The sequence below is a fragment of the Lipotes vexillifer genome, unplaced genomic scaffold (assembly GCF_000442215.2).
Source record: "Lipotes vexillifer unplaced genomic scaffold, Lipotes_vexillifer_v1.1 scaffold93, whole genome shotgun sequence".
In the NCBI taxonomy this organism is placed as follows: Eukaryota; Metazoa; Chordata; class Mammalia; order Artiodactyla; family Lipotidae; genus Lipotes; species Lipotes vexillifer.
In genome coordinates, this window is record NW_006786452.1 from 522,139 (window position 1) to 548,807 (window position 26,669).

Here is a 26,669-nt window from a genome sequence, read left to right on the forward strand (position 1 = left end):
AGGACTGGTACTTGGCCTGAATAGACCCACCTGAGGTTGGAGTATTTCCTATGTGGTGACCCCTAGCAGAGGCTGGGTGATGAGTTATCTCTCTTAGCCAGGATATTAGAAGGGTTTCAAGGAAGGAGTGGAAAGAGAAGACACTTAGGATGACTGCCAGCCCCAGGGTCTACCCCTTACTTTACTCCACAGATGCAGGGAGGCTTCAGGTGAAGGCACAGATATGTCAGGAGTTTTGAAAAATCCACAATATTCTGTTGAAGTCTGAAGGCAAGAGTGTAGCACTTGTGTGAATGGCACCAAGAACTTGTGCATCTCTGTACTGGGGTATGGCAGAGCTGACTGGAGGAGGACAGCTCCAAACAGAGGCTGTAACCTGAAATTGAGAGGTTCCCTGGTCTGGCCCTGAGCTTGGTCATTGTTCAGCTATGAGCATCCTGGGAATAGGGCTCCCCAGTCTGTGCTCATCTGTCCTTTACCTTTACACCACACTGCCTATATCTATGTGTATATTTGTTTTATTCTTTCAACTCAGATACTCACATTTATGTCTGTTTCTATTTCTGACACAACAGTGGGCAGGATTTTTTTTTGAATGCTGATTGCTTTAAGATAATTTTTCTTTGTTTGTATTTATGTGTGTATTTTTCTCTTTCACGTTCCTGTTATTCAAGTTGAAAAAATGAGATGAAACTAAGCATTTATTTGAATTTCAGCTTCAGGTTATGTTCCTTTTGATTGTGAGCCTATCTTGAAATTCCAATTTGGATGGCATTTGTTTCATGACTTAAAATAATTCAGGATTCTTTTAGTTGAAAATGTGAAATCAATGGCTTTTTTATGAATAGAGGTTTTACATCTGAATAATAAATAGGCTGTTCTTTGTTTTCATAAATAGCTGGAGAAAAGCATAAACCCCAGTTATCTCCTGTCATTAAACTCATCTTAGAGATGTGTGGAGTCTACTTTAGAAATACTTACAAAAATTAGTTTATAAATGTAGATTATCCAAAGAGAAAATATTAAGCATTAAATATAGAGACTTTGAATAATTTATTTGTTCTATATGAATACCAAAGAAGCTCACAAGGGAAGCATGAAATAGAGTACAGCATACAGTAATTACCAAATATAAGACACTTCAATAAAGACTTTAGTATTTATGTGCATCTCAGATTGATTTACCAGTTACCACATGGTCAGTGTTCTTCCAGTGGTCATAACGGATGATTTATATTAAGCATAATGAGTAACACATCCTTTCTGATTGTTGCCTTGTTGAGGTAGGGAAATACACTGCAGTCAAATCATCACCATTGCTTTAGTAGTTATAAAATTAGTGTATTTGGTTAAAGTGTTATAAGCATGCATGGTATCTGGTTGTCTTATTAATTTGGGGTCTGTATTAGCTTAAAAAATATATCTCACACAAATAGAGTTCTTATGAGATTCTGCTTGATTTTTATTTGGAGGAACTATTTGATCCTCTTGGGGGAGGACTTTTATTTCTGCAATTTTCTTCCAGGAACAGCTTCTGGTTCATTCATTTTAGTAGGGTATGTATAACATTGTTTTTTTTAAAGGTCTGCCCTTTTGGTGGAGCACAGGAAAATAGAATTTGGGGAACAAATTATATAATTCATATGAGTTCAATGGAGAAACTATGTGTAGAAAAGAAACATCAAATGTAAATTCTGATACCCAAGCACAATCATTACTATACCAGTAGAGGTGTTTTTCTTTTAAACCACTTTTTTGGGGGTGGTATAAGTATGCATGGATTTTCTGTATATGTATTAGGTATCCTGTTTATAGTGAGAATTTTCTTGTTATTAAATATTATTTTAAGCATTTATTTTGAATTAATTATTTATCCACAGAGAAAAAGAGAATTCCATGTACCCTTCATCCAGTTTCTGCCAATGGTTACATCTTCCATAACTATAGTGCAATGGCAATATCAGGAAATTGACATCGGTACAATGTGTGTATGTCATTTTATCCCATGCTACAGATTTATGTAACCACCAACACAATTAAGATACAAAACTATTCCATCACAATAAATATCTCATGCATGCTACCCCTTTATAGTTACACCTGTCTCTCTGTCCAGCACCATTCCTTACCCCCGCTAAACACTAGTTTTTCTTCATCTCTATCATATTGTCATTTTGAGAATGCTATATGAGTGCAATCATCTAGTATGTGACCTTTTGAGATTGGCTTTTTTTCTTACTGGGCAGAATCCTCTTAAGATCCATTCAAATTGTTGCATGTTTCAAGTTCAGTCTTTTTGATGCTGAGTGGTATTCCATGGTGTGGATGTATCACTGTTTGTTTAACCATTCACCTGTTGAAGTACATCTGAGTAGTTTCTGGCTGTTTGCTATTATAAATAAAGCTGCTATGAACAATCATGTCTAGGTTTTTCTGTGGTCCTAAGTTTTCATTTCTCTGGGATAAATTCTCAGGAGTGTGATTGTTGGGTCACATGATAAATATAGGTTTAGTTTAATTTTGTTTTTTTAAAGAAGCTACCAGGTTATTTTTAAGAAACTGATGAGTCTAAGAAACTGCCAAATCATATGGTGTAAAAGCGGATGTACCAATTTGTACTTCCACCAGCAAGGTATTAGAGATACAGTTTTTCCACATCCTCATAAACATTTGGTAATGTCACTATTTTTTATTTGAGCTCTTCTGATAAGGGTGTAGTGATATCTCTTCATAATCTTTTTTTTTTTTTTCTTTTTTTTGTGGTACGTGGGCCTCTCACTATTGTGACCTCTCCCATTGCGGAGCACAGGCTCTGGACGTGCAGGCTCAGCGGCCATGGCTCACGGGCCCAGCCGCTCCGCGGCATGTGGGATCTTCCCGGACCGGGGCACGAACCCGCGTCCCCTGCATTGGCAGGCGGACTCTCAACCACTGTGCCACCAGGGAAGCCCTCTTCATAATCTTTAAAATATTCTTTTAAAATATGATTTTTAGTAGTTGGGGTTATCTTCCACCAGCATATATTTGAGATAAATAGTTTTCTGTACCATCGTAACCAATAACCATTGTTGCCTGTTGAACGATTTTTCCTCAACAATTCTATTCTCCCTGTACTATTGAGTTATTACCTGGCCAGAGAAAAATCTACAGGTTGTCTTTTTCTTTACATAAAGTATTCATATTTTGCCTTTGTGTTACCTACTCTGTCATAGACTTTCAGGGCGAGAGAGGGAGAGAGAGAGAGAGAGATGAGAGAATCAGAGTGTATCCTGGTTTAAAATGAATACATCTGATGCTATTGCTCAGATCCAGGCTATGTGTTTAATTGTGTTGATTTTTGCCTGGTGTATATCATCTGGGGGCATTTTAAGTCACAGTTATCCTATCAACATAAACGTTCTTCACTGTCGTGCACAGTGAATTCTTGTATTCATTTATCAGAACATGGCTGAGGAGTCGCCTTTGCTCTTCCAGAGAACACAGCTCATTGTCTGAACTTCCTTTCATTGCCAACTGGGGAGGGCTTCAGAGAGGAGGAATACGAAGACAGGGATACATGAGGAGGTAGGTTTATGTGGGTGATTAATGCAGTTTCATGAAAAAGAGTTTTGCTAAGGGAACAAAGTGCTACTGCATTCGTGGGAAGCCAAGATTGAGGAGTTCTCCTTAATACATTGGGGCAAGAGCAGGTCGATGGATATAATTGCCAAACTCCCTTCCTAGGAAGAAACAAGTCCCCCGAACCAAAAGCTAATGGCATGACAGTCAATTTAAAAATGGACATTAGACCCGAAGCAAATGTAATGCCCATTAAACTGTACAGGTTGCAAAAGTGGAGCCCATAATTAGAGCATTAGTCAGCCGGCTGTGACAGCACGGGGTCCAGGGAAGATGGATTCACCAGCCTGATGCTGAACTTCCCAGCTGAGTTGAGCATGTTCACCGCTTGTTGCTGTCGCCACAGATAATCCTCCTGGGACACGAGGTCTTAATGTATAAGTTCACCAAAGCTAGATTTGAGACTTAATAACTCCATAAATCTCTGGGAGATGTTTTTTTCTAATTGACTACTTAGTAACATTTATTGATGATGAGCTGAATTTTTAGAAATCAATTGCTAATTAGTGACACAGACAAGAAAATGATATAGGCAATGCCCAGGTTGCAGAAAAAGCTATGAAAAAAGGTAAAAGTTGGTGGATAAAGAAACAACTAAAAGGCAAACAAGACCTGAATGAAAAGCAAGCCAGCTATAGAAAAACTCCTTAGGCTTGAAAATAGGAGGCCTAGCAACTAGTTCTAATGTCAGCATGAAATGTGAGAGCCTATCCAGCTGTCTTTACCTTCTTCATGTTCGTTACATGGACAAAACCAAGTGACCTGGAGAGTCTGATGTGGGTTCATTCTTCTTTTTTTAAGGTAGACTTTATTTTTTAGAACAGTTATGGGCTCACCGTAAAATTGAGTGAGAGGTACAGAGGTTTTCCGTATATTCCCAGCCTCCACATATGCACAGCCTCGCTTACTGTCAAAATCCCAAACCAGAGTGGTGTATTTTTCACAGTGGATGAACCACATTGATATGTCATTGCAATCCTAAGTCCATGGTTTACATTAGGGTTCACTCTTGTTTTAGAACATTCTATGGGTTTTGACAAAGTATAAATGATATACCTCCACCTTTCTAATACACAGACTAGTTTCACTGCTCTGAAAAACTTCTGTGCTCCACCTCTTCATCCCTCCTTTCCCCCAACCCCTAGTAAACAATGATCCTTTTACCGTCTTCACAGTTTTCACTTTCTAGAATGTCATGCAGTTAAACAGTATGTAGCTTTTTCACTTAGAGATATGCATTTAATTTTCCTGCATGTCTATTCATGGCTCTATTTAGCGTTGAATAATATTCCCTTGTCTGGATGAACCACAGTTTATCCATTCACCTATTGAAGTACATCTTGGTTGCGTCCAGGTTTTGGCAATTATGAATAAAGCTGCTCTAAACATCTACGTGCCGGTTTCTGGGTGAAAGTTTTCAGCTCATTTGGGTAAATACCAAGGAATGCAATCATGGTGCCAGTGGAGTCAGTGTGTGGTGAGAGCCTGCTTTCCAGATGGCCATGTTTTAGCTGAAACGTCACATGGCAGAAGTGGGTAAGGGAGCTTTCACAGGTCCATATAAGGGTACTGATATCATTCATAAGGGCTCTGCCCTTATGATCTAAGCACCTCCAAACACCATCACATTGGGGATTAGTTTTCAACATATGAATTTGGGGGCCACAAACATTCAGAACACAGCAGATCTTAATTTGGGGAAATTCTCAGTCATCATTGCTTCAAATATTTCTTCTGTTCCTCATTCTCTTCTCCTTCTAGTATTCCCATTAAGGGTATGATATACATTTTGTAGTGGCCTTACAGTTCTTAAATATTCTGTTTCATTTTTTTCCTGTCTTTTACTTCTTTGCTTTTTTGTTTTGAAAGTCTCTACTGACGTACCCTTAAGCTCAGAGATTCCTTCCTCAGCTGTGTACAGTCTAGTAATAGGCCCATGGAAGGCATTCTTGATTTCTGTTACAATGTATTTTGACCTTTAGCATTTATTTTTAATTCTTTCTTAGAATTTCCATCTCTCTGCTTACATTGCCCATCTGTTCTGGTAGGCTGTCAGTTTTATCCATTAGAACTCTTAGCATATTAACCATAGCTGTTTTACATTTCTGGTTGGATAATTCCAATATCCCTGTCATATCTGAGTCTGGTTCTGATGCTTGCTTTTTCTCTTCGTACTGTGTGTTTTGTCTTATAATTTTTTCTTGATAGCCAGACGCCATGGTCTGAGTTAAATAAACTGGTGTAAATAGATCTTTAGTAATATGGTGGGAAGGTGTGTGTATGGGGTGGGAAATGTTCTACTGTGCTATGATTTAGTCTTTTTATGAGCTTGTGCTTCTGGACTGTGAACTTCATAAGGGTTCTCAGTCTCCCACTTAGGTGGGATAAAATGGCTGCAGTTGGGTGTTTTCCTTCCTCCCTCATCTGAAAGGCTGGAGAAGGATGGAGTTAGGTATTTCTCTTCCTCAGGTTGATTTTCAAAAAATCCCAGGAGTTTAGGTTCTGGTAAGATAGTTTCTCTTGATGGCTGGTCTTATTAAGAAGAACAGAGTGCTCTGGCATATTTCAAAATTGTTACTTTTCTCCCTCACCCCAATGAAAGCAGGAGGAGATTTTTCTCCTATATTTGCTCACTGTTCACTCTTTTTATTCTATATTCTCTGTGAGAACCAGAAGATTCTCACAGAGGCCCTGAAGGTAAAACTCATAAAAGTGTGGGAGCTCCCTCTGACTGGGTCCTCCTGGAGTTTTTAACTCAGACTTGTCCACACTGAGCTTCCAGCAATTCATCAATACAGTTTATGTTTTCCTACCCTGGCCCTGGTTCCTGCGAAGGTGTCTGCTCATGGATTGCTGCTCCAGTAAGCAGCGATTTTCTGCATTCATCTGTTATTTTCTCTAGTTGTAGAGACAATAGTTTGCCCTGTGACCTCACTTCTCCCACAGATCTGAGAAGACTTGTTGAATTTTCAGTTTGTTCAGATTTTTGCTTGTTAGGACACAGTGACAATTTCCAAGGCCCTTATGTGCTGGACCGAGAATTGGAAGTTGGTTCATCCTTTAAACAATTAATAGTCTTTATCTTTTAGAGCGGTTTTAAGTTTAAAAATTGAGCATATAGTACAGAGTTCCCATATACTTCCTCTCTCTGTCTCAATTTCCCCTATTATTAACATCTTGTAAGTGTGTGGTACCTTTGTTACAGTTGATGAATCAACATTGATACATTATTATTAATTGAGGACCCATAGTGTACATTAGAGTTCATTCTGTGTTGTGTAGTTTTGTGGGTTTAGTCAAATGAATAAAGACATGTATCCATCATACAATAGCATATAGAATTGTTTTCATTGACCTGAAAATTCCCGGTGCTCCACCTACTTTCTTTTTCTCTCCTTCTTCCCATCCCCTGGCAACTACTGAACTTTTTATTATCTTCATAGTTTTGCCTTTTCCAGAATATCCTGTAGTTGAAATCATATAATATAAAGTCTTTTCAGACTGGTTCTTTTATTTAGCAAAACACATATAAGATTCCCCTCTGTCTTTTTGTAGCTTGATACATCAATTTTTATTAACTAATTTGACCACTCATGATTAGATGCATACTTGAGTCTGGTACCAGCTGGGACCAGAAACACAAGCACAAATAAGAAACAGCTGTGGTCATATGAAGTTTACAGGGAAACTGGCAGAGAGACAGATCACTGGACAGTGGCACTACCAGGAAGATAGGAAGAAGTGAGGTAGAAGTTGAAAACAGTGAGTGGCATCAGGTGATGTTTAAGAGAAGAAAACAGGATCCTCTAGGAGTGTAGTCAAGGAGACAAGGTTTGAACATAGCTGAACCAGTTTCCCATTTTGTAAGCCAGAAAGGGGAAAGAAAGTATGGGAGAAAACCCATCAGTGGAGAAATTAATGCATTCGAGTGAGAAAGTGAAACAGAAGACAATAAAGAAGAATTTATTTTTAGTTGTAGTGGTTCTGAATGAATACTTGTATGAGCATTTTATATTATTTCTTCTCATAACATGGAATAATATTTCTGGTGCCTGGAACAAAATTAATTCCTTTCCCCTGAATAACCTGAATTTAGATATGAGTCTTTTCCCACTGGAAATTGTAGCATTTTAAAACTGGAAGGAACTTTGATGGAAATTTAGCCGAACTCATTCATTTTGCAAATGAGGGGACTAATGGCTAAAAATTAAGTGATTTTTCAAGTTATTTAGGGGATGGAAGCAAGGGGCTAGAAAATAGGTGTCCTAATTCTGATTCTAATAGTCCTAACCCCCATTCTTTCTAAAGGCATGGAAAGATATGAATAAATCTGTTCAATAGCAGGTTCTAAAACATTGGTACAAAGAAGAGAGAGTGACAGGTGAAACTGTTTCTTATGCAAATAAGAGATGAGTCTCGACATTTCTAATATTCCAGATATGGCTGAAATAAAGAACTATGAATAAAAGGGGAAAGTCATAGTTGAAGTGGAAAGAGAAGAAAGGAATGGAAACCAGATAAGAAAGGAGCAGTGGGGAGGGAAGGAGAGAAAGATCGAATGAACACTCATGGTGTTTGATCCTTCATTTTGAAGAGAATGTTACCACGTTTATGGGGTCAAAAAACTGAGTTCTGGGCAACCTGGAATCTCCAGACAGCCCGAGGGTGTCTAGAAATAACATTGATTCAAGGAGGGAAATCAAATTCTTGTCATCCTGTGAGAAAATCTCAAGCATGAGGTCATTATTCTGAGATCAACTCACTCACAGATTTTCTCAACTTGGTCCTTGTTTCTCCAATTTTCCATGTTGCTTTTCCATGTTGTTCTAGAGTGTTTGGACATAAAAGAACAACTTGCATGTTGATGGGAGAGTTGCTGGAAAGCTTATCTGTTGTTGCTGGGCCTGTTAGTATCCCGTGGGAGGGGGTTAAGATCTGTTCTTTTTCTCCTTTTCCTTCTCTTCTCCCTCTTCTTTCCCCTCTCTGTTCCTCTTTCTCTCTTTTCTTGTCTTTTAACTGTAGATTAAGATTGTCTACATCCCTCCAAATTGTCTCCTATGACAAAGACATTATTTTGTTGACTGATGTTTTAAATGGCTTTGCATCTTTTCTCCCTCCCTTCCAGACAGAGAGGTTTTAACTGACTCTGGAGATGGGAAATGGTGGAGTGTGTGTGATGGTAACATGGAAAAGGAACTTTTTGAAAATCAAAAGGTAAAATATGGCCACTTAGTTCTCTGAGTGAACTGCAATGACATACATACATGGAACATGATCCCTGTAATCCTCTTGTCCAGCAGCCTGAATAAGAGGGGTGCAACATGATAGAGGAAGGGAGAATATGAGTTAATACTTCACAATATATCCCAGCATATATACATTGGACTTAATATCCAAATAAAATGGTAAATGTATTCAACACTGAATTTCACACTGTTTTCCAAATACTTTGTTCATTTCAATTTTGTCCAGAGAGTGGAAGCTTATGTAATTCCTTTATCTATTGTGTTTACTGATATATTCAACTTGCAGTTGGAATATAGACACAATCTCCTTTTCCTGACTTTCAACCCCATATTCTAAATGCATTTATCTCTGTTAGAAACTCTGAAACAGCATCCAGTGGAATGGTATGGCAAGAGATTGGAGGCAGAGGCAGAGTGTGGAGGAAAAAGAGCTGATGTGAACTCAGGACCAGTGATATGAGCACAAATTCCAACTCAAAGGGCCATGGTGGGCTTCCTAGAGAGGACATTTGAAATGAGCTGTGGAAGATGACTCGGAGTATTATAATCTGGTGTCATGCTGAAGGAGGTTAACTATACCTGTAGTCCATATAGTATGAGAATCAAGGTAATTTAAGGATGGCTTGTGGCAGGTGTAGCTTAGGGTGACTCTCAGCTCACAAGCTTTCTCCTTTCTCTCAGATGAAGGTTATGACCCAGGGATGAAAGGTTTTCAGGATAGTGTTCCTATTCTATGACCCTGCCTGGCTACCGGGTGAAACCCTGACTCAGGCTGTGCTTTCCTGGTCCTGAATGCCTGGAATTTCATAGTTTGAACTAAGACACAATAACTGCAGAAGATGGGAACTGCATTGCCTGTGGCTATGCTTTAGAAGGAAGTTTCACAAACGCTGGGCTGGAAGCTGTTGGAGCTCCTGTTCTCTATATCCGGGGGATTGGCTGTTAAACCCTTAGACTTGGTGGTACCATCATACCTTGGAGATATTGCATGTTTAGTTCCAGATCACTGCAGTAAAGTGAATATCACAATAAAGCAAGACACACATTTTTTGATTTCCCAGTGCATATAAAATTTATGTTTACACTATACCATAGTCTGTTAAGTGTGCAATAATAACATTATGACAAAAAATGTATATACCTTAATTAAAAATACTTTATTGCTAAGAAATGCTAACCATTATATGAGCCTTCAGAGAGTGGTAATCTTTTTGCTGATGAAGGGTCTTGCCTTGATCTTGAAGGCTGCTGATTGACCAGGATGGTGGTTGCTGAAGGTTGGGGGGGGCCATGGCAATTAAAAAAAAATAAGACAATGAAGTTTCCTGGATCAACTGACTCTTACTTTCATGAATGATTTCTCTATACCATGCAATGCTGTTTGATACCATTTTACTCATAGTAGAACTTCTTTCAAACTTGGAGTCAGTCCTCTCAAAACCTACCACAGTTTTGTCAATGAAGTTTATGTAATAGTCTCAATTCTTTGTTGTCATTTCAATAGTCTTCATAGCATCTTCACCAAGAGTAGATTCCATCTGAAGAAACCACTTTCCTTGCTCTTCTCCTCCTCTGTTATAGTTTTATCATGAGATTGAAGCAATGCAGTCACATCTTTAGATTCCACTTCTAATTCTAGTTCTCTTGTTATTTCAACCACATCTGCAGTTACTCCTTCCACTGAGGTCTTGAACCCCTGAAAATCATCCATGAGCATTGGAATCAACTTCTTCCCAACTCTTGTTAGTGTCAATATTTTAACCTCTTCCCATGAATCACAAGTGTTCTTAATGGCATCTAGAATGGTGAATCCTTTCCAGAAGGTTTTCTATTGATTTTGCCCAGATCCATCAGAAGAATCACTATCTATGGCAGCTATAGTCTTACCAAATATATTTATTAAATAAGATTTGAAAGTCAAAATGACTCCTTGTTCTATGGGCTGCAGAATGGATGTTGTGTTAGCAGGTATAGGGGAGCAAAATTTTCTACCCCAGCATGTCTCTTTGGCATGCAGATTATTTTGAGCTGACAACAATCAAGGTCCAAAGGACTCAAGAAGAAACTTTGACATTCCCCTAACTACCTAAAAGAATGTACATAGCGGACCTCTTCCAGGAAGAGAGCTATCATCATAGATAACTATAGTATGAACTAAGTATGGTAGACAGGGAACCTAGCAAAGTCTGTTTATTAAAATTCCTCTCTGTGTCCCATTGTCTCTACATGGCCTACCAAATATTTGTTTACCAAACAGTTGCTTTCAATCTCCATGTGAATTGCATACTTTCCTTTGAAGTCCCAAACCACTTTGTCTTTAACTGAAGACAGTATTTAAGGTGAGGGTTTCAGCCATTTTGGTGAGTTACTCAGTTTTTCTGCATCTCTCCTATGTATATGTGTTATTAAACTTATGTTTGATTTTCTCCTGTTAATCTGTTTTATGCCAATTTAATTCTTAGACCAGCCAGAAGAACCTAGAAGTGTAGAGGAAAATTTCTTCCTCCCTGACACAGGCATGTAAACAATAATCTCCTGTGCATCTCCATCGGATCTCTTGGATAACCACGTGCATTGTCAATGAGCAGTAATACTTTGAAAGGAATCTTTTTTTTGAGCAGTAGGTCTCAACAGTGGGCTTAAAATAGTAAACCATGTTGTAAACAGATGTGCTGCCATCCAGACTTTGTTGTTCCATTTACAGAGTATAGGCAGAGTAGATTTAGCATAAATCGTAAAGGCCTAGGATTTTTGGAATGGTAAATGTCTTAAAGTCACCAGCTGATTTACACCCTAATGAGAGACTTAACCTGTCCTTTGAAGCCAGGCATTGACTTCTCCTCTCCAGCTATGAAACTCTTAGATGACATCTTCTTCCAGTATAACGCTGTTTTACCTACATTGAAAGTCTGTTGTAAACACCTGTGTAGCCACCTCCATTAATGATCTTAGCTAGATATTCTGGATAATTTGCTGCAGCTTCTGCATTGGCCCTTGCTGCTTTACCTTGCACTTTTATGTTTTGGAGATGGCTTCTTTCCTTAAACCTCATGAATCAACCTCTGCTAGCTTCAAATTTTTCTACTGCAGCTTCCTAAACTCTCCCAGCCTTCATAAAATTGAACAGAGAGGGGGCCTTGCTCTGGATTAGGTTTTGGCATAAGGGAATGTTGTGGCTGGTTTAATCCTCTATCCAGACCACTACAACTTTCTCCATATCAGCATTAAGACTATTTCATTTTTTTTTATCATTTTGTATTCACTGGAGTACCACTTTCAATTTTTTTCAAGAACTTTTCTTTTGAGTTCACAACTTAGCTAACTGTTTGCTGCAAGAGGCCTAGCTTTCAGCCTTTTTCAGCTTTTGGCCTTCCTCACTAAACGTAATCATTTCTAGCTTTTGATTTAATGTGAGAGACATGTGACTCTTCCTTTCACTTGAACATTTAGAGGCCACTGTAGGATTATTAATTGGCCTAATTTCAATATTGTTGTGTTTCAGGATATAGGGAAGTCCTAGGAAAGGGGAACAGCCAGTAGGTGGAGCAGTCAGAACACACTCAACATTTACCGATAATTTTGCCATCTTATGTGAGTGTGGTTCATGGTGCCCTAAAACAATCACAATAGTAGCATCAAAGATCACTGATCACAGATCACCATAACAAATATAATAATAATTAAAAGTTTGAAATATTGCAAGAATTACCAAAAAGTGACATAGAGAGACGAAGTTAGCTTATACTGTTGGAAAAATGGTTTCAATAGAATTGCTTGACAAGGGTTTCCCATAAACCTTAAATTTGTAAAAAATGTAATATCTGTGAAGTGCAATAAAATGAGGTATGCTTGTATATGCCAGTGCTTTCCTAATAAATTTGTTTTTGATGGTCGTTTTACAATTTCCAGTTGGTTTCTTTTATACCTTAGTTAATTAACTCCCCTGTCAAAAAAATTTGCCTGTAAAAAATATCCCATGTGTTACCAGTACTGTGACTGTGCTTCTTTCTCTTAGATTAAGGAAGTGGTTCTCAAACTTTAGATCACATGAGAACCCCTGAAGGATTTATTAAAACACAAATTTCTGGGACTTCTCTCTGCAGAGATTTTTATTCAGCAGGTCTGGGGTGGGGATAAGAATTTGCATTTCTATTTCTAACAAGTTCCCAAATAATGCTTACGCTGCTGGTCAGGGAACCACTTTCAGAACCACTGATTTATGAAGTAATAACTTTGGAAGAATTCTGTAAAAACAAAATATGTCAAGAGATGCATTACACTTAATTGTTTATGCTTGTATGGCAAAAACATCCAATGTCCAAACACCTAACACCTTAGTATAAATGGAATAATATTCATTTCCAATTGGAAGAGAGCTAGTTTGGGTATAGGTGTGGTGATCATATGCTCTGGATATCTCAGATATACCAATTTCAAGGAACTTTTAAAATTCTTTTCAATAATGTGGGTCATTATGTGCATAATTAAGTGGAATTTAATATTTGTTCTCTTAAGATATTTCATTTAAACATGTTCATAGAATTAAAAAAATCTATTATAAGACAACAAGTCCCACTATTTTTGTTCAAGGGACACCATGACTATGGCACACAAGTAAAACTTGAGTAAAGGAAGAGGGAAAGGGAGGTCCAAAGCAGGGGGCCTCCAGAAAGACAGTCCCAGGTGGGTACAAGTATGGTGGGGGGGGGGGGGGTGTATCTGTTGGAATTCAGCCAGAGAATTGGGACCCGTAGGAATGGAGGGACATGGGCAGGATGGATCTCAATGGCACTGGCCAAAACTGGTGTCCACATGTGGAATTTCTTCTTTCAGGGAAGCCTCAGCCTATATATCTATCTATATCTATATCTATGTCTATACCTATATCTATATCTATCTATATCTATATCTACCTCAGCGTATCTATATTTCTATATATATACCTGTTTCTATCTATCTATCTATCTATATCTATCTATCTATCTCTCTCTATATATATATTCTTTTTCAGATTCTTTTCCCTTATAGGTTATTACAAAATATTGGATATCATTCCCTGTGCTATACAGTAGGTCCTTGTTGTTTATCTTATTTATATATAGTAGTATGTATGTGTTAATCCCAAACTCCTAATTTATCTGCCCTCTCTTCATCCCCTTTGAAAACCATAAGTTTGTTTTCTATGTCTGTGAGTCTGTTTCTGTTTTCTAAATAAGTTCATTTATATCATTTTTTTTGTTTCATATATAAGTGATATCATTTGACATTTGTCTTTCTCTGTCTGACTTACTTCACTTAGTATGATAATGTCTAGGTCCATTCATGTTGCTGCAAATGGCATTATTCCATTCTTTTTTATTCAGCCCTGCTTTTTAAGGCCTTCCAACTGATTAAGCTTGGCCTACCAGATTATCCAGGATAATTTCCCTTAATTAAAGTCAACTGAGTAGGGACTTTAATTAAATCTGCACAAATCTTCTCTTAGCAATGTCTAGATTCATGTTTGATTGAATAACTGGGAACTATAGCTCAGCCAAGTTGAGACATCAAAAAAGCCACTACAGAGGGCATGGACTGATTTGACAGGGAGAGTACAGGAAGGGTTAAATGGTGATTTTGAGGGCCAAGAATACAAATCTTCCCCATTTCTCAGTTTTGGGTATGCTCTGCATTTGGAAATTGTCACCTAATGGACTTGGAAAGAAAGACAAAAAACTCAAAAATTGTTTCTGAAAATGTGTGAAAGCTGAATGTGAAGAGAAATGCTTGTTTTCAGGAACTAGGAACTGGCTCACCTTTTAAAGGAAAGTCAGCTATCACCTCTAGAGAAGTGGAATTGCAGTATTGTCCTGGATGGTAATTTGTACTGGATGGAAATATTTATTACCAAGCTAGCATGCAAGATACTGAAGACAAAGCTTTAATGTCTCAGTCAGTCAGTAATGCAGTCTTAGAGCCACAGGTGAGAAGTATGAGCCTGGAAAGGAAGGTTGCCTGCCCTTTGGTCTTGGGGCATTTGATGAAAAGTTGGATAGGTAGATCACAGTTTATTTTAGTATATCATAAAAATGACTATGACCTTCCTCCCTACATCTGAGTGAGGATCTCTGGGCTATTAATTAAAGATCCACCCTTAATTTAAAAATCCATGATAGTCTGGGAATCAATCACTTAGCTATAACAAACTCTTAAGAACTTGAAGCACAATTTTTAATTTACATTTAATTTCCATCTCAGACAGTCAGAGATTAATGTGGCATTCATGGCAGCCAGAATGGATAATGATATGCTCGATGAGTCCACCACGACAGCCTAGCACGAGCTGAGGGGTTAGCAAATAAATGTTATTACTGAAGGACAGCAGAAATTGCTACTTTCATGAAGTACACCTTTCAGAGGAAAACTGCCTGAAAAGGGTGGATTCCACATGAAAACCCTGAATTATAGCACACATACAGGAAAATAATCATCAGGGTTAGGGTAAAGGAAAAATAGCACTGCTTTATCTCCTCTTTATGTCCTTCTTGGTCTTTTACATTATAGCTTCCTAGAACCATTTGATGCCCTCTGGGTACCCAAAGGTATTTCTCAAATCTTCCATCTCAGGTTTTTGGTCTGCCATTGATTCTTTCCCTCCCAAATTCCTTCTCTTAAAACATAGCTCTCCTATAAATAATACTCTCAGAACTCTATTTTCAATTTTCTGACTTCTGGGAGATGTTCTGATAATAATATTGTTGCTGATGGTGGAATTCATTCACTGATGTTAGATCATAGAATATAATACCAAGTTCCTCCTGGTTTGATATAGAAATTTGTGTTTTAGTTCATCTTCTTTCCTGCAGAGTAAGTGTGGCATGAAGATATTTTCATCCATTTCCTGGAAAAGAGGACTAATTTTTTGGCTGCTTATGATGGAGTTTGATGGGCCATCAAATTCCACCAAAACAAGAAAAAGAGGGAGGAAGGTATTTCAGCAGAGAGAATGTGTACCTGGGAAGGCATACTTCTCTTCCCCACCCAAGTTCAGAACCAGTTGAGGATGAAGATAAGAAAGTAATAAGACCAAATATTGTCTTTATTACTATTACAGCTAACCTTGAGAATGTGGCATATCTGTAGGCAAGTGGAGTTCTGAACCTGAACCCAAAAAACAGACAGGCTTACCCTCCCAGTCCCAGGCTATGTTGGCCTCCCCAGAGGAGGGGTTCCTCTGTAAGACATTCGTCATGGAATGACAGAGGAGGATGTCAGCTCCCTCTGGGCTGCTCCCTCCAAGAGGGGATGAAGAAGGGACTGGGAAGCACAGTCAGTTTCTTATCTCATATTCTTTAAGAAGGTAAAATTTTCTCTCTCAATCCCTAGGGATAGAGTAGGTGAAAAAGAGGAAATAGCCAGAAGTGTTATCTATTGGACTCCCTTTCTAGGGGGAGGAATTAATCTCTTCATGAGAAAGAATGATTTTGAGAAGATTCCCATGGAGGCAAAAGGAGAGATCTATGGTTGTTCGAACAGAGGAGATCTGTGCTCAGCTCCTGGCTGCACTTCTGGAAGAACTGAGAAAGAAATGGCTGTTTGTGTGTGTTTAAAGAGGTAGAACCCCAGGCACCTGACTTATCCACTTTCCAAAGATCAACACACATGAAAACATGGGCTAGAGGTGGTTGTATAACTGAAGTTGAATTTACCATCAGGCTGTCAGAATAGGGGCTCAGAATTGAAATGCACTTGATCTATAGACAACTGAGGAATGGGATATCATATTTTATGAACTCTAAGATGCCATTGACTCTAAGATGTTGAATCATGTTATGTTCCACCAAGAAAAAATATTGCCGTTAAATTGTGACATACTGCCATCATTTCTCTTGGTGTTTTTATTTTATACTGATGAAAATGTTTTTCTAGATTTCTCTAGACATAGACTTCTGTCATGTACTACCCCTGTACACAAATAAAAAGGAAAAATATAAGCAAAATCTATTTTAACCCATATTCATAATAGTTTTTCCCATTTGGAGTCATGCTCTTCTGAATCTCCTTTTTGATTCAGACCTGTCAATGTTCATGGTTTCTTTTCAGTATCTTCCTCTGTGCTGTGAAAGCACGGGACATGCAGCATTTATTAAAAACATGTTCCTTGAAATTAATATAATATTTCATGTCAATTAAAATTTGATTAAAAAAAGAAATAGGTAGGAATGAGAGGAAAAGAATGCGTGCCCACCATTTTCTCTGGGACATTCTTCCAAGCCACTTTCCACTTCTTTTGGTCAGGAAGTGACATCTCCACCGTAACTGCCCCGTGGTGACAGTGATGCTAAGACACCTTTGATTTGTAAGAAGCATTCCAATTTCAGAGATGTAAAGATGTAAATTAAAAATGTGTAGCCTAGAATGGATGGATAGTACTTTTTTTTTTGCACAGCTGAGTTTCATTCCCATTACATTTATAATTGGGAGATGGCTTAAAGTTCTATTTTCCAATATTTAAAAAAAATGATAATAAAACCAAGGCTCAGATAAGTTATGGCTATTTCCCAGGATCACACAATCGTGAGGGTTTTAATATAATACCGCTTAGAGGTATGGCAACTTCATTCTCAGTAACTAATAGCTCCTTGTGGGCTGTGGGCAGTGGGGCACAAGATTGGTACTGTAACAGCTGGGGCCCTTTCTCTTATATCTTAAATCACATAAACATGCAACTATCTACTATCTGTGCCTCAATAGGGACATTTATTGACCATTACAAAGAGGTGGTAGATGAATTCAAGAATAGAAAAATAGGATAGCATTTACTCCAACATTCAGTGCCTCTCAGTTTATCACCTTTTGAAGTAACCAAATGTTAAGTGTTTAATTGATGCATAGGTCAATGGAATTCTTTTACTGAACTGTATGATCTTGAGATAAGTCACTTAATTTCTCTGACTATTGGGTTACTTTCTTATAGAATAGACAGGTTAAATTAGATCATCTTCCAACAGTACACTTCTATGATGATCTTCCAGTTCAACATGGTACAAGATACAACATCTATGGGACATAAGATCTAAGTTGGATGGTTTATCGTTGCTGGGGAATGCAAAACCAAAATGGTTCTGACAGAATGATTAGCAATAAATTGATCCCTGAAAGATCAATTATACCAAGATTTATTTATGCATAAGCAAAGGACTATTTAGTCATTCTGGACAATTTTGGTTATTACCTTCAAATAGTATCATCGCTGTAGCTTTTGATCTTTTCTAAGGGATTTAAATCATTTTAGTGTGGTTTATAATTCCACATCAAATCATAATTAACAATAAGAGAAAGGTCAGAGGCTCAAAAATCACCATAAGATCAGAGAAGGGAACCTGCAGCAAATCCTCAACCTAACGAGATGCCTGATGCATAAATATATATTTTCTAAGAAACACCATCCCTGTGAATGATGTTTATCTGAATCTCAGAGAAACAATGAGTGTCTTGCAACCTTCCTGCTGGCTAATCTACCAGAAGACTAGCTGACAGATTCCTCAGATACTTGGTTCTGCTTCTTTATTTTTACATTCCTCTGTCAAGCTTTCTCCCCAGGATGCTCTTATGCACATATTTCCCTTAACTTTCCCCTGCCCTGCTGTATTTGAGGCAAGCCTAATAACTTTTGTGTTTCTTTTTTTTTTTTACTGCTATTTGTTTATATTGCTAAGGACTGTGGGATCAAAAATGGTAACAAATCTTAGAGAAAGACTCTCATAATATACAAAGTCTCTAAAATTCGTTGAAATGTAAACAGGGCTACATATACATTCTGGCAGTCTCTTTTGCAGACTACCAGTCCTGTCTACATTGGGTTCTAGCCCAGGATGCTCAGAGGTCAACCTAAGGTCCAGTAGCTCTGGCACTGTTGGTCCCTGCATTGTGCTGCTCCTGCCTTCCTGTATTTCTTTGTGATATTCCTTCCTTAACCTTTAGGCTATTTTTTAAAACTGACCTTTAGTCCAAATTGTGTTTCCAGAGGTGAGGTGGCCTTTATAACATTATCATGCTTGGGTTTATTTTCAGGTTATTATTTCCTCTCTTAGTCTTGATCCTTGGGTATCCTTGGGGATGCCACTGCTTTCTTGCTGACTCCTGTCCTGAGTTCCACTCCTTGGTCCAGGTCAAAACTTCTTTACATCCCATCTGAACTCCAAATGAGAGGTTCTTTCCATTGGTGTGCTGGTAAATGTTTAACAGCCAGCTCTTAGAAGCAGAAGAAAAATCTGACTTGTAGCATTTGCAATTTCCATGGTGTAAATACTCCCACTGTGGCTGATTTCAAACTACCTATGTGGTGCCACTGAACTCAGATTTGGGAAGAGATGCACAGAACTGGCTCTTGCTAGCTGGCTCCAGTATCCCATTGGTTCTCCCTCTAACTAATTTATTGAGAATGGTGGTTGGCATGGTGCATGGAGAAAAGAAATTTATTCTTACTCACCGCTGCATCTTAAAGAAAAAAAAAAAAAAACTTTTGTCATTTTCCCCCCTTCTGGGAAGAAATCTCAGGCAGACCCCACAACTTCTCTGGTAAATCTTAGTATTAAATATCTACTCAGTGTACTGCTCATGTAAAAGAGGCTGCTGGTCGGCCTGGTGCTTGGGGTCTGCTGCCCGTTTTCTACCCCAGGTCCAAGTGACATCAGGGGGTCCTTTCAGAATTAGCATGCTGGGAAAATCAGAAATATTTGTTCACAGTCCATTGCGACTTGACTTTATTGATGTGAGCCAATAGTCTACAATCTGGTCAGGCTGTAATGGATGTTGAATTTCTCTGTTGTTTTGGATAATTTTTAATCTGACCTAGCAAAGAGCTTATGGACTCTGGAACTAGATTTCCTGGTTTTGAATCTTGGCTTTTGCCATTTACTTAGCCGTGTGACTTTGACCTTTCCATGCCTCTGTTTTCTCATCTGGAAAATGGAGAAATTAATAGAGCACCTATTTCATAGCCTTTTTAAGATTAAAGTGTTATTATGTATAAAGGATTTACAGCAGCGATGACAAGTGGTAGGTACTATATATGTGTTAGCTATTATTATTATCACTATCCAAAAATGATGGAGATGAAAATATCTGTTCCAACTTCCAGTTTGGGCTTTTGCCATTCTGGAGCCCTGCCATGGAGAAGAGCTCTGTGGTCAGTTTCATTACTATTTCTTACTTTTCTTTTACTCCACACCTGTGACCACCATGCTGCTCCTAGTTCCTCCATGGTTAAAGACTGTAGTGGTGGAGGGTGCTGGTAAGGGGGAAAGCAGGTCTTATTTCATTGGTATGGTTGGTAGAGGTAGAGATGGCAGATGTCCATAGCAGACTCTTTCTCTTGGGGGGCATTTTTATGGCTTCCTTGGAGATTCCCCTTGAAGTCCTCCAATTCCAATTTTATGGAGATACCTTTTCCAGGTGGCTGCTTCCTATTTTCCCTCAGATCCTAGAGTTTGACTGTCTATGTCTAGCTTCCTTTTTAAAAAATTAATTAATAAATTTTTGGCTGCATTGGGTCTTTGTTGCTGCACATGGACTTTATCTACTTGTGGCGATTGGGGGTTACTCTTCGATGTGGTGCGCGGGCTTCTCATTGCGGTGACTTCTCTTGTTGTGGAGCACGGGCTCTAGGCATGTGGGCTTCAGTAGTTGAGGCTCGCGGGCTCTAGAGCACAGGTTCAGTAGTTGCAGCACACAGGCTTAGTTGTTCCACGGCATGTGGGATCTTCCCGGACCAGGGCTCGAACACATGTCCCTTGCATTGGCAGGTGGATTCTTAACCACTGCACCACCAGGGAAGCCCCTATATCTAGTTTCTTGATTCACTTTTGTCTCATTCTATTCTAGACATACAGGCTACTTCCAATAAGATACTGCCTTTTGGTTCTGCCTCCTGGCAGGTAGAGCAGCATCTCTCTCCTTTAGGGTCCCCATGAGTTTGAGGGACATATGTCCTCAGAGTGGCTTTCTTATGCCATGTTCTCTTCACTTGGCTTAAGGAGGTACCCCTCACTCCTCTGTGGGTGGGAAGATAAGTGCCACAGCACAGAACATGTGATGCTTTCCTCCATCTCCGGTCTCTCTAAGGTCCTCATGAGGTTCATCTTTCCAATAGTTTTTCCTTTTGAACTAATAATTCCATTCCTGGTAATCAATCCTAATGAAAGAAAGCTCGAATGATGAAAAAGCTTTCTGCTCAAAGGTGTTCTTTTTATCTCTCTCCTTCTTGCTTTCTTTTATATACTTTAGCGGGGATGTGCTGTTTGACAAAAGCTCTTAGAACTGGTTTTAGCCACCCCTTTGCAAATCTTACATAGATGTCACTTAAAAATTATGAGGATGCTTGGCAGGGAATGTTCTCCATTTGGGGTCTCAGGTGAAAATGTAAGACAGGAGGGTTGCGTTTTAATATTCTGCCACACAGCCTTTCCTACCAAAAACCTCTTTATTAAGTCTGTATTCTGCAAATTCTTCTATCTGGCTAGACTAATTCCCTTCTGTGACTTTTTGTGTCTTTACAATTATTTTCTAGTGCCAACCTTCTGCAGCACTTCCAACATTTACCAAATATATCTGTTTTCTGGTTTATTTAAAAATGTGTTCTTTTTAAAAAAATCTACTTTATTTTTGGCCTATACCCTGGAGTTGCCAGAGTATTTGCTTCCTCTTATAAATTGCACCTGATTTCAAGAACATTAAAACCAAGTTTGACATAATAGGTTATTGCTCTGTACATTTTGTGTATGTTACAATTCATAATAAGTTAAAACAGGGATATTTTCCCAAGCTCCTACCACTGCCAATTTTCATAATCTAATACATAGTAAAGATGCTAACCAGCTAGAATCAAAGTGCTCAAGAAAGACTTTGAAACTGTACTTTTGATTTTAAGAATTTATTTATGGTTTTGATAAATGACATTTTACATGTATCACAAATGGCGTTCATTTTAAGCACTATTTAAATATGGGACTTATGAATTACAAAATAATTTTTTGCTTTACTCCAAGATATTTTGCATCTTAATGGAGATTTATCATTGATTTTATTTGAAATAACTTGCTTTTGAGAACCTTAAATAATTCAGTTTCTATTGGATTAACTTGTAACCTCAGGACTATAAATCTAGCAATCTGGAATAGCTAGTTAATACAGTGAAATATTAAATATACATAAAGGGTTATGAATAATGAAGGGATGAAGCAAGTGATAGTATTAGAAACTTTAAATATATTGAGATTGTTATATTAATGTACTTATATGATAAGTTTATTTATAATTATATGTGGATTATATTATATTATATTATTAGAAACCCCAAATAAACTCAAATGAAAAACTATTAAATTTTATAAAAGTGTAAAAAATGAGTTTATTTGCAAATTAAGATGACAATAAAATGTCATTTCTTCCCAGCAAATTAACAAACATAATTTGTTTTCAATGAGAATACTTAATTGCTAGTAAGGTAGGGGTACAATGGAATGGGTATATCCATGCATTGTAAGAGGGAGTGCAAACTTGCAAATCTTTTGGAAAAAAAATTGGTAACATATACCTTCACATATTTCTTCTCTGAGCTAATAACTCCATTTCTGAGAATCAGTCCTAAGGCACTAAGCCCAAATAATTAAAAAGCTTTCTGTTTAAAGATGTTCTTTTCATGCTTTATGTAATAAAGTTGGAAACCACTTTAACATGCCACATAATATAAATGTTGAATAAAGTCAGGTATTACCATTCAATGGGATACTATGTAATTGTTTTAAGGTACTTTTGTAAAAATTTATAATAGGAGAAATATTAATGCCATAGTAAAAATGTAAGGTACTTTATGTATAAATATATTTATATATACATACATATATGTATAGACATATATTTATGAAGTTTCATATATAGAATGAACATAATTACATGAAACCAGAAAGAAAAAAAAAGAATAAAACAAAACACCAAATTCTGTTTAGATCCACAAAAAAAAGAAAATCAAGTCACCAAGAGTTAACCTTGATATTATTTTGTATAGTGGGAGTATGGTTGACTTTTTTCTCCCCTTTTTTTCTATTTTCCACAATGAGCATATATTTGTTTTAGATGGACAAAACAAGAAAGTTTTCAAAAGTAATACACCCACACATAATGGTTTCCCTGTATTAAACTTACATAAACGTGTGATTTCATTAAGCAGAAATCCATTAGCACCAAAACTCACTTCCTATTATAGTGTGTCACTTCAGGCAGTTGTTAAGAATCTTTCCCACCTTAAAGAATATAAACCTATTTCTTTAGTTCTGCAGCCTAAGTTAAAAGGTGGGGTAAGTGCTAACATTTCTTTTATTAAGAAAGAACATCAATTTCAGTGCAGACTGTCTACCTAGCACTGAAGATGTCATTAGGAAATTGTAGTCCTTAAACTAAAAGCTTAAAAATCTAAATTATATCGATGAGTCATTTTAGACTCATGAATAATATGAAAAGGTTTTTTAATCATAAAAAGGCCTGGACAATAAAACGAATCCCTTTGAGGTTGGCTATTTCTGTACAAGATGAGATTTCTTTTCCCCCAGAAATATTTGAAAGACTGTTGCAGCTGGAAATCATTCCGACAGTGTGGGGAAAACATAGAGCTATAAATAGGATGAAGAAACAAGTGAGCAATTAGAAATGGAGGAGCAAACTGAAGGCAACAATAGAGGCTGGAAAAACATCAGCAGTAGATTCAAAACCGAGATCTTTAAGTATTTACTAATGGTCTGTGTAAGCAGAGAGAAAAAAGACCTTCCATAATGTATGGATCCACGTGACTTGTAGACATCTTGTTTCATGTACTATAATAGATTATAAGTTAGGACCTCTAGAAATAATATTTTGCTGCCGTTTCAAGAATAATGACATAAATAGCTATTAGCAGTAAGAATTTGTAAGTCTAATAATGAGAATATATGAAATTAGCTTGTCTATGAGTTTTTTTTTTTTTGAGTTTTCACACACAACATCTACAAATTTTAATTCACATTGCAATTGTGAAGTGCAGAGGAAAGTAATTATTTTTTTCTGCAACTGATCTGTTCCTCTTCTGGAGAGCTCATCTTTTGGTTAGTGGGGAAAAAATTACCTAAATGTGCAAGGCAGTTTAAAGCTAAGACCAAGTGGATAAATTAAACAGCCTTTCCAAGCAACACTCACTGTTGTGTGGTGGTTTTCAGCATTTTAAGAGACACTACTCTAAGATGGAATTCAGGTGTATGGAGGGAGGCCACTTGCCCTTGGCAATGGGTGAGGGCTTGTTTGGGTTGGTCCTTGATTCTGCCCTGAATGCTGTCTTCTTCTTTTTGGTCCCTTTGGATCCTGCCTTCCTCATACTGACAAGTTTGTAGCTGGAGAACTCCCAAGCCCTTTTAATGGTTTAGGAATGACTTGCCATTTCCCTTCAGATCTCAATGGTTTTGATTAAAATATTTCCCTAAACTAAAATTTCTTGTATGTGTATATGCGTTCAGGTTTATGTATGTATCTGTTTGTGTGTGTGTCTGTATTTTATTGAGGTATAGTTGATTTACAGTATTAAATAAGTTTCAGGTATATAAGATAGTGATTCACAATTTTTAAAGATTATACTCCATTTATAGTTATTATAAAATATTGGTTGTATTTCCTGTGACGTACAATATATCCTTGTAGCTTATTTATTTTATACATAGTAGTTTATATCTCAATCTCCCACCCCTATTTTTCTCCGCCCCCCTTCCCTCTGCCCACTGGTAACCACTAGTTTGTCTCTATATCTGTGAGTCTGTTTCTTTTTTGTTATATTTACTGGTTTGCTTTAGTTTTTAGATTCCACATGTAAGTGATAACACACAGTATTTGTTTTTCTCTGTCTGACATTTCATTAAGCATAGTCTTCTCTAGGTCCATCCACATTGCTGCAAATGGCAAAATTTTATTCCTTTTTATGGCTGAGTAGTATTGCATTGTGTGCACACACACACTCACACACAAATATACCATGTCTTATTTATTAATTCATCTGTTAATGGACATGTAGGTTGCTTCCGCATCTTGGCAATTGTAAATAATACTGCTATGAACATTAAGTTGCAGGTATCTTTTTGAACTAGTGTTTTTATTTTCTTTGGACATACACCCAGGAGTGGAATTACTGGATCATATGGTGATCCTAATTTTAGTTTTTAAGGAACTGCCTCACTGTTTTCCACAGTGGCTGCACCAATTTACATTTCCATCAAGTGTGTTCATGTTTATGTGTGTATCTGTTCATGTATGTGCTTTGTGGGGACAGCAGGAAGGAAACATAGGTAGTAAAAGCTATTTTGTGTCTATAAAGTCTTAGGCATTTATGGGCATTGTTATCATCTTTAATCTTCATGGAAATCTTAGTGATAGTTGCTGTTATTATCTTTTATTTTTTCCCCTCTCTTTTAAAATTAATTTTTATTGGAGTATGGTTGCTTTACAATGTTGTGTTAGCCTCCACTGCACAACAAAATAAATCAGCCATATACATAGAGATATCCCCTCCTTTTGGACTTCCCTCCCATTTAGGTTACCACAGTGCATTAGGTAGAGTTCCCTGTGCTATACAGTATGTTTCCATCAGCTGTCTATTTAGTATCAATAATATATATGTGTCAATCCCAGTCTCCCAATTCCACCCACCCCACCCCTTTCTCCCTTGTTCCCATACATTTGTTCTTTACATCTGTGTCTCTATTTCTGCTCTGCAAATAAGATCATCTATAACGTTTTTCTAGATTCCAAATATATACATTATTATAAGATGTTTGCTTTTCTCTTTCTGACTTACTTCATTCTGTATGACACTCTCTAGGTCCATCCATGTCTCTACAAATGACCCAATTTCATTCCTTTTTATGGCTGAGTAATATTCCATTATAGATATGTACCACATCTTCTTTATCCATTCCTCTGTTGATGGACATTTAGGTTGCTTCCATGTTCTGGCTATTGTAAATAGTGCCACTATGAACATTGGGGTGCATGTATAATTTGAATTATGGTTTTATCTGGGTATATGCCCAGTAGTGGGATTGTTGGCTCATATAGTAGTTTTACTTTTAGTTTAAGGAACCTCCATACTAATTTCCATAGTGGCTGTATCAATTTACATTCCCACTAACAGTGTATGAGGGTTCCCTTTTCTCCACACCCTCTCCAGCATATATTGTTTGTAGATTTCTTTTGATGGCCATTCTGACTGGTGTGAGGTGTTACCTCATTGTAGTTTTGATTTGCATTTCTCTAATAATTAGTGATGTTGAGCATCTTTTCATGTGTTTGTTGGCCATCCGTATGTCTTCTTTGGAGAAATGTCTATTTAGGTCTTCTGTCCATTTTTGTATTGGGTTGTTTGTTTTTTTAATATTGAGCTGTAGGAGCTGCTTGTGTATTTTGGAGCTTAATCCTCTGTCAGTTACTTCATTTGTAAATATTTCCTCCCATTCTGAGGGTGGTCTTTTCATCTTGTTTTTGGTTTCCTTTGCTGTGCAAAACTTTTAAGTGTAATTAGGTCCTATTTGTTTAATTTTGTTTTAATTTTCATTACTCTAGGAAGTGGGTCAAAAAAGGTCTTGCTGTGATTTATGTCATAGAGTGTTCTGCCTATATTTTCCTCTATGAGTTTTATAGTGTCTGGTCTTACATTTAGGTCTTTAATCCTATTTGAGTTTATTTTTGTGTATGGTGTTAGGGAGTGTTCTAAATTCATTCTTTTACATGTAACTGTCCAGTTTTCCCAGCACA